This window comes from Bactrocera neohumeralis, unplaced genomic scaffold (assembly GCF_024586455.1).
Source record: "Bactrocera neohumeralis isolate Rockhampton unplaced genomic scaffold, APGP_CSIRO_Bneo_wtdbg2-racon-allhic-juicebox.fasta_v2 cluster10, whole genome shotgun sequence".
Classification (NCBI taxonomy): domain Eukaryota; kingdom Metazoa; phylum Arthropoda; class Insecta; order Diptera; family Tephritidae; genus Bactrocera; species Bactrocera neohumeralis.
The window spans coordinates 15,847,724-15,857,412 of record NW_026089623.1 but is presented as its reverse complement, the minus strand read 5'-3'; positions in this window follow the sequence as shown (position 1 = coordinate 15,857,412).

Here is a 9,689-nt window from a genome sequence, read left to right as displayed (position 1 = left end):
TATAACAAAATTGTTGAAAAGGTCGAAAAATAGACACAGACACAGACTAGTGCCTAATAACTTTGAAATAATAAAAAATAATTTTATTTACACTCAAAATTAAGGTAAAGGGTACACCATATGCCCAATGCGATACTGTGATGCACCTAGACTTACTAAAAGCAAAGGTAGCTCTTATCGCACCTACATAAGCGCTCCTCCTAAGGGTAGTTGGTGGGAATCTGTTGTACATCTTCAACATCCCAGTTAAAAAAATTATAATTCTAAATGAAGCCGTTCGCAATTACCGTCCACTCTCTCGCAAAATCTCGCAATTCCTCAGCTCAAACCTGAGAAGCACGCACTCTGGCCATATTTGAGCCAGACGTGGCGTCGCTATATTTCATAATAATAAATAAAATCACCAACAGTAAGCCGAAATACACGTTACGGCTTATACGTATAACACTAGGCAAATATTCGCCTAGGGGGCCCAGTATGTTTAAATGTGTTAAACATCCCCTCACTCTATCTGGGAAAAACCAGCACACCAAAATATATTACACTTAAGAATAACATCACACGCAACAACAGAGAAGAACATGCATGAAGACACCACTTATACGGACAGCAGCAACTAACAAACGGACTGGATCATGGCACTCAACTTTCACTTTTTTTCGCATATTCGCATCTATCGACAACAATCTTGCGCGCTACGCTCAGCCTTTTTAATAAAAAATCATCTGGATACTGTTTCGTCCGCTCGCCGTGGATTTTAATTGTACATTCGCACGTAGCAAGTACCTTTAAATTTTTTACATATTTTGTAATTAAGTGTAAAACAACAAAATTACCCTTGCTAATTAAATGATCAAAATTATTATTATTTAACATAAAATATGGCATTTTTTCTTGCCTCCGTTTAATCAGTTATCACGCACATTTGAAATAAAAATATCGTATCACTTAAATGTTTAGTATACAAGATAATTTATTAAGGAAGTATTTAACTTTATACTAGTGTTTCCTTTCTTAAAATTGTTTCGGTAAATTCGAATGTAGAGGAGGTAGATTGCGCACCAGATCGCTGCTATCGAAATTCAAAATGTAGCGTGCAAGACGGGTGTTGCAAACGGGAAGTGTATCAAACAAAAAAAAGGTCAAACAGCGATGATCCAATCCTTTTGATAGTTGACATCTGCTGTAGTGAAAGCCAATGTGTCCCCTCGTGTGGTGTATTAGTGAAGATGTGGTGGGCAGTATTAGGGTGTGCCATTAGTTTTTCCTTGTAGAGTGGGTGGATGCTAAACTCATTTAAACATCCTGGGCCCCTATGCGAATATTTTGCCTAGTTTAATATATATAATGTGAGACATTTATTTCGGCTTACTGCTGATATAGTGGCAGCGGGCGCAGAATATTACCTGTAAGAAGCGATTTTTGTTGTAATACAAATGTTTATTTTATGTAAATATTGGTGCTTAAGATAGGAATTTGCTTTTGCGTGTTCTGACGACTTTATTATTATACTAAAGTTGTTTGCATTTATTAATTTTATTAGCGGTCATTTACATTTTCTTATTTTATCGGTTTGGCGTACCTGTTGTTTATTATTTGCCTTTTCTGTATTATCGGCAATTGTTTGCATTTTATTTATTCTCGGCTTATGAAGGATAGTAACTCCACTCTTGGTTCAGATATGGAGAGAATGGTTACTCCTTTGCCCTGGAGTTAGGGCTGTGACAATAGAGGGATATTGCGAGAGAGTGGCCCTGAAGTGAGGACGGCTTCGATTCGTAAAGTAGAGAATTGTTCATAATTAAGTTGAAGCTTTATACAGCTGAGTAGATGCGATAAGAGCGACTTTTGCTTTTTGTAAGTCCAGGTGCGTCACAGTATCGCATTGGGAATATAGTGATCCCTTAACTTGCTTTTGAGATTTTATTTATTTGAAAATCTAAGCCTCTGTGGGGCAATATAGTATGAAAAATGTCGATTTTTTTACCTTTTGAGACACTTTTGTTATATTTTATGTTTAAGTGCGTATGCACTATTTGACGTTTAGTATCTCGCCACATAGCTTGAGATTTTTTAAGCAGGATTTTAGTATCATTATTGGCGAAAGCCTTCCTGCGGGGTAGAAAAGTTACGAACAAATATTTGAATTTTTGTATGAGGTTGTCAGAGGGAATCTAACCTTGTTTTTTCTATCTTTATGTGGGGTATTGAAAAATTGTGGCTCTAGCGGTTGCCGATTACGTACCGGCCATTATTTGATCGTGTAGTCGTGGCTTTAGAAAAGTCCTCACAATACTGATCTTATTTCTTTTTATTAATTGGCATAGACACCGCTTATGCGATTATTGCTGAGTTAACAACAACATCGCGCCCCTCGTTTCTTCTTTTCGCTACGTGGTGCCAATTGGATATTCCAAGCGTAGCCAGGTCCTTTTCCACTTGGTCCATCCAATGGAGTGCAGGTCTTCCTCTTCCTCTGCTTCCCCGGCGGGTACAGCGTCGAATACTTTCAAAGCTGGAATGTTTTCGTCCATTCGGACAACATGACCTAGCCAGCGTAGCCGCTGTCTTTTAATTCGCTGAACTATGTCAATGTCGTCGTATATCTCATAGAGGTCATCGTTCCATCGAATGCGATATTCACCTTGGCCAACGCGGAAAGGACCATAAATCTTTCGCAGAACTTTTCTCTCGAAAACTCGCAACGTTGACTCATCAGTTGTTCACATCGTCCAAGCCTCTGCACCATATAGCAGGACGGGAATTATGAGTGACTTATAGAGTTTGGTTTTTGTTTGTCGAGAGAGGACCTTGCTTCTCAATTGCCTACTCAGTCCGAAGTTGCACCTGTTGGCAAGAGTTACCCTTCGTTGGATTTCGAGGCTGACATTGTTGGTGGTGTTTACGCTGGTTCCAAGATAGACGAAATTATCTACGACTTCAAAGTTATGACTGTCAACAGTGACGAGGCTAATCCCACGGTAGTTGGCGCAGATTGTGGGGTCACCTCTTTTATGGATTGGGCATAGCACACTTAAATTGCGATCGTTAAGCATGCTTTCGTCCAACCATATTTTACACAGAAGCTAATGCATGCTCCTTATCAGTTCTTCGCCGCCGTGTTTGAATAGCTCAGCCGGCAATCCATCGGCCTCTGCCGCTTTGTTGTTCTTCAGGCGGGTAATTGCTATTTGAACTTCTTCATGGTCGGGCAATGGAACGTCTGCTCCATCGTCCCTCTTCAACTCTCGGTATCTATCCCATCTCGCACGTGTTGTGGTCGATCTTAATGTTGCGAGGTAGGAAGCCTGTTTTCTCTCCGCTGCGACACGGCACTCCTCGTCGTACCAGCTGTTCTTTTGCACTTTTCGAAAACCAGTGGTTTCGGTTGCAGCTTTACGTAAGAAATTTGAAATGCTGTCCCACAGTTTCCTTATACCGTGTTGTTGACGGCCATATGTGCGCTCCAAGCACTCATAAAAGGCATTTTGGTCACATCGTCCTTCTCTTCCGTCGCGGCGTGGGCGCAAATCAGCGATATGTTGAAGAACCTCGCTTTGGTGCGGATTGTGGCTAGACGTTCATTCACCGGTGTTTATTCACTTATTTGGCTTCCACGACACTTGCTTGATTTGTTTCAATTCAAACTTCAGTTTTCTCTTAGCTAAACACTTTAGATTACTTCAGTAAAACCCACTTGAATTTATTTTGTAAAAAACTTTGAACTTAGTTTGTTAAAGCGCCACTTTGAACGTATTTTAGTCAGAACTGACTTTGCATGTATTTTAGCAACAATCACTTTGCATGTATTTTATCGAAAAATCATTGAATCTATTTTTATTTTGTTTTAGTATAAAATCACTTGAATATATTTTTTGCGAAAAGGAAACCCACGTTGTTGTCAGCACTGCTTGCTACGGACCGCCGAAGAAATGTTATCGCTACGAACGGGAATCGAAAAAAGGCCGTTGCTCGTTACTGCTGATCCTTTTAAGGGCTGCTGAGTGGTGAATACGCTGTATAACTGCATAACTGTATGATGTTGTCTTGTGTGTTGTCTTCATGTGTGATGTATTCGTGTTTGGTGTCTTCATGTGTGGATCGAGTTGGTGTGGTGTATTATCGTCCAAGGACGTGTGTTGAGGGGGGCAGCGCTAACTCATCTAGCCATCCCGGCCCCCCTAGGCGAATATTAGCCTAGAAGTCGCTGCAGTTGCTGCAGCGTGGCAACAACACTGCTGAGGCCAGTCCGAGGCTGTCGACGCCGTGATGATGCCTCATTTCGCCTCGATATGGTTGGAGGAGGGGCTATTAGCCTTCTTTGCCGACCCGGACGGCTGGTCTGCTGCGATCTGCCCTCGGAGCGTTGGCGCATGGCGGCCCGTTTTGGGGTGCGGTGCAGCATAGTGTAGTGTGGCCGGTTGCACAGTTGGCAGAGGGTGACTGACGTACACTCCTGCGTGTTGTATGCCGTCGCCAAACAATTCAGACAGTGTCCGTGCGCCTGAGCAACCTTCTGGCGTTGTAAGGGCTGCATGCCACGGAAAATGCTGCAATGCTGTAGCCGATGAGAGCGCCGACACAAGGGACATCGGCCTCGCGGAGGCTCCGCGGCTGGTGCTGAGGAGGGTAGTAGTGGTCGCGTACCACTACGAGGAGCGGTTGCAGGAGGCCTTTCCGCTGGGCTTCGTGGCGCTGGAGCTGCCCCGGGGCGCGGCACAGTAATGGTGGACCTCACTGTTGGCGTTGGCACGCTGGGCATATCCACATCCATATTGATCTGTACGAAGAAGTTATTATAATTACAGGTTTGTTGCATGCAAATTTATATGGCGATTGTGCCACGGTATGTGGCAAGAATGGGTCGTCATGTAGATCGAGAATTGCGGTTAGATTCTTTAGTAGTTTCGATTAGTTTGTTTGCGGGATTATCGATTAAATATTTGATTTTTAAATTTTGTTTACGGGATTATCGGCGGTTTTTTCCTTAATCGGAATTATCGATTATTTATTTGATTTTTAAATTTTGTGTGCGGGATTATCGGCGGTTTTTTCATTACATCATGGATGATGACACAATCTCCAAGCTTTGGCGCCTTTTCTTGAATCTTCCACCTGTACCTTTTATGAAGGTTCTTTATATATTCTTCCTTCCATCGGCGGCTGAAATCGTGATGGAGATTTTTTATTCTCTCCCGATGATTTAATGGCTCAGGTGTGGCCAGAATGGGTGCTCCTTTGAGGAAATGCCCTGGAGTAAGGGCTGTGAAGTCAGAGGGATCTTGCGAGAGGGTTGTGAGTGGCCGTGAATTGAGAACGGCTTCAATTAGCACTAACAGTGTGGTGAACTGTTCATAATTAAATTTTTAGTTTCCAGCTACTTTTTTGAAGTGGGACTTAAAGCTTTTTACTGCTGATTCCCATAAACTACCCATATGAGGAGCGCTTGGGGGAATAAATTGCCAGTTGATACCTTGGGGAGCATACCTTTGTACAATCTCTGGTGAGACTTGTTTGATAAAATCCACAAACTCCTTTTCAGTGGCTCTTTGGGCTCCAATGAAGGTTTTACCATTAGCGCTCATCAGTTTTGATGGGAAGCCGCGTCGTCCGACGAAGCGAGCGAATGCCGCGAGAAAAGCCTCCTTTGTCAGATTCGTACACAGCTCGAGGTGCACTGCTTTTGTCGTAAAACAGACAAAGACAGCCACATAGACTTTCATTAAAGTGGGGGACCTTAGCATGGACGCCTTTATCTGAAAAGGCCCAGCAAAGTCCACACCTGTAACTGTGAAAGGCAGAGCGAAGTTGCAGCGTTCCGGTGGAAGTGCTGCCATAATCTGTGTTCGCAACTTCTGCTTGTGCATAGTGCAGATCTTGCACATGAAAATGCATTTCTTTATTTGGGGCTTAAGACGGGGAATATAGAACTCTTGACGGACTATATGCTGCATTAGGCGATATTCAGCGTGATGGTAAGATTCTGGGTGAATTCCCTTAATTCTATTTTTGAGTCGCTCTATGAACTTAAGCATGTAGGCGATAACTCGAAGGGCACGAGGGAACGATGAAAATCGCTCAAGGATGTCATTATCATCCAATGTTGCGTGAAAGCAGTCGATTTTTCGAATTTCTGGGGCAATTATATTGCGCATTGGCGATTTTGGACAAGAATAGGGAGATTCTGTTAACCATCGGGGGCCATTCCACCAGAGGGTGGTGGTGGCAAGGTGCAGCGGCTTGCACCCTCTTGTACCTAAATCGGCAGGATTGTCAGCACTGGCTACGTGTCGCAAAGTGGCTGACCCCACTAGGTCAAGTATTTGTGACGTACGATTAGAAATGTACGTTTTCCTTGCGTGAGGTGGTTTTTCCAACCAGGCTAGAACTATTTCAGAATCGGACCAGATATGCAGTCTGTATTTCTTCATGTTTAAGTGGGTCTGCACCATGGAAACAAATTTTGCGAGTAGTAGGGCGCCACAGAGCTCAAGTCGAGGTAGACTTAGTGTTTTTAGAGGAGCCACTTTAGCTTTAGCTACTATCTAGTAGTTGTGGCTTTGTAAAAGTCTTCACAATACTGATCTTCAGGGGTTGTGACTGATATGGGGGGAAGTACTTCTAATTCCCAAAGTTTTTTCAACTGTGAATTGAGATACTCGTTTGAGACTTCCTCAACTTGAGTTGTCATTGTTGTGACTGGTTCCGTAAGTAGTCCACTTAGGACCCATCCGAAAATGGTATTTTGCGCCAGAAGTGTATTTGTGATTTTCTCAATACCTTCGAGTATTTTCTGTGGTATGAGATCGCTGCCTAATAGAAGATCTATTTGAGCGGGTGTGTTGCAGTTTGGGTCTGCTAGCTTTAGGTGTGAAACCTTTTGCCAATGCTTGCTATTTATATGATAGCTTGGTAGCATATTGGTTAATTGCGGTAAGAAACTAGCTTCTGTTTGTATGCGCTTATCCGCTTTGGGGGAAAAGAGGGTAATGGGGCAGAGTTTATTAGAGTTTTGAACAACTCTTCCAGCCATTCCCGTGATTTCAAAATTGGCCAGTTTTGATGGCCTAGACCTACTACTGTGGTTTTCGCTATGTAGCGTTTGGGGTTTTTAACGCCTTTGAACAGCATGGTGCTTCTTGGCAGTTTTCAGAATTTGTTGTTGCTCTTTTTACGTTTGCGCTGTTTGGGGGTGAGCTGGAATAATTTGTTATATGTAACATTGAATGATGTCTTTTATGGCAGTAAACGCTATTAAATTTGCTTTCGCATTCTATAAGCGTATGCGCATGTGACAAACAGTTGGTACATAGTTTTTTCGTTCTAACGAAATTGTTTCGATCGCTAATATTCATTTTTTGGAATTTTTCGCACGATTTGAGCTTGTGACCTCCTCTACAAAGTTCGTATGACGTTTGTTTATATTATTCGGATGCGCACGATTGATTCTTAAAAAAGCTTCTATTGAAATTATTGTGGCACTTGCTTGGGGTCTATTGAAGCTTCTATTGAGGTCGTTTTGAACGTTTTTCGTTCTGACTACTTTCTTCGCTATGAAAGCGATTGCTCCCACAAAAGTAACGATTTTTCTGGTAATGCAGCTGTGCATATATTTACCAGAATTGGGTCCCAATTATCTGTGGAAATATTCTATGTCGATAAAACCGACAAACAATTTGAAACAGTGGATTGAAGCTTTATGAATTCTTCACTGGTTTCTTTCTGAATTTTTGGTAAATTCATTATTATCGTCATTTGGTTTGTATCTGAGGTGATACAATTTCTTCGCTTGTGATAATTTTGGATGGTTTATGTACACAGCTGTAAACATATCCCAGAAGGACGGCCACTGTTCATAACCACCATGAAATATATCTGTGTCGCATATTGGCACTTTAAGGTGAATGCCTGAGCTCGCCTCTTGGGCTTGTCTTTGTGGCAGCTCTACTCTCGGTTGTGGACTAGGTGCAATTGATTTTATTTGTTTTAGTTGATCAGAGATCATGGCTTTTATCTCTTCGAATTGGTCTAAGCAATTTTCGTATTTTGAGCAAGCGGAGGATTTAAAATTTTCTGGTAGATCTGAGTCATCAGATTCTACGGTTGCGTCATATGCCACTTGGAGACGTGTCCAGAAGTTGTCAAGATTTTTGTTGTTAATTTCTAATACCGATTCAGAATTATCTTGAATCGGTGAAGATGAGAATCGAGTGCAGTATCGAATTAGACTGTCACTCTCAGAAATAAATTTGGTGTATGAAATATCTTTCACCCTTTTTTGTTTTGTAGCACCTTCCTTTGAGCGTGTAGCATCTGCAGGTGTACACGGACTTTTTTCGTCTGAAATCATCTTTGGAACTTTTAGCAACTGAGTTGTTTTAGATTCCTTTGAGTCTGAGCTCATTTAAAAAATGTATAGAATAAATCAAAACGTCTTAGTGAAAACTAGACTTGTAGATGTATAAGATGTAGTTTCGAATATAAACAGTTGAATAGACTCTTTGTATATAAGAGTTTCAAAAAGAATCAATAAAACCAATGGCTAGACGAGAACTCTTTTAAGTAAATAAGAGTTTCGTACGAAATTGATATAACGATAACGTTCTACGTATTTGATAATATGTGTAATCGCGAACTCTTTTAATTTAATAAAAGTTTTGAAATCGCTTAAATTTGACTTAATTATTTATTAATGACCGGAAATATTTTATGTATTTTATTTTTCTATGTATATTTCTTTTATATATGTATATTTTATGTTCAAATGTCCTATAGGGTATACCTATAAGTAGATATTTTGTTTATTACGTGATAATGACTGCTCGTTTTAGAGATCACTGCACTTTGTACATATGCATGTATGTACATATGTATTACGGTTTGATTTGTTTTACACAATCCTGCTTGTTTTGTTGATCAAACCAAGGGGTATTGTGGGATATGTGCCAATATGGACTTGGAATATATTGTAAACGCAATCCTGCTTGGTTTTGTTTGCCAAAATCCAAGGGGTACTGCGGGATATATGCCAACGTGGACTTTGAAGCACAATGCGTATTTACATATATGACTATACACGAATGCACAAATTTTTAATAAATTTTCCGCCAGTATTAAATTTTGTATGCTTTAATTGGGAAAAAATTGTTATTTTATTTAATTGTACCCTATTTAAATAGGGTATATTCCTAACCAGTAAGGAGAAACCGCGAATAGAAAATTAGAAGAATATTTTCCGCAACTTCAATTGTTTGTGAATATGTATTTTTTTTTTTTTTTTTTTAGTAGGAGGAAGCATCGAAAGCCGGAGTGCGGGACTTTAATCCGCTAAACCTAACCTACTCCCACCTTATGTCTCTCCCACGGGAACACTGGACAAAGTATTACTTCATGGGAGAGAAGAAGACGTTTAAGTCTCCTCTATTGCACGGACTGACTGACGCCTAATCTGTTCTAAATGTCTCAATTTTGTCATAATTAGATTTGCCGCTCCGCTAACAGCTTTCCACTTTACAGAGGACTCGCACATAAGTGCAGTCAAATTTTCCACCGAGAAACTACCCCCAGGGTGGTTTTCAACTTTTCCCTTATACTTGAAAACCGAGGGCAATAAAAGAACACGTGTTCAGAGTCTTCTATACACTCTGTACACGTCGGACAGTATGGACTAACGTCATGACGATATTTGA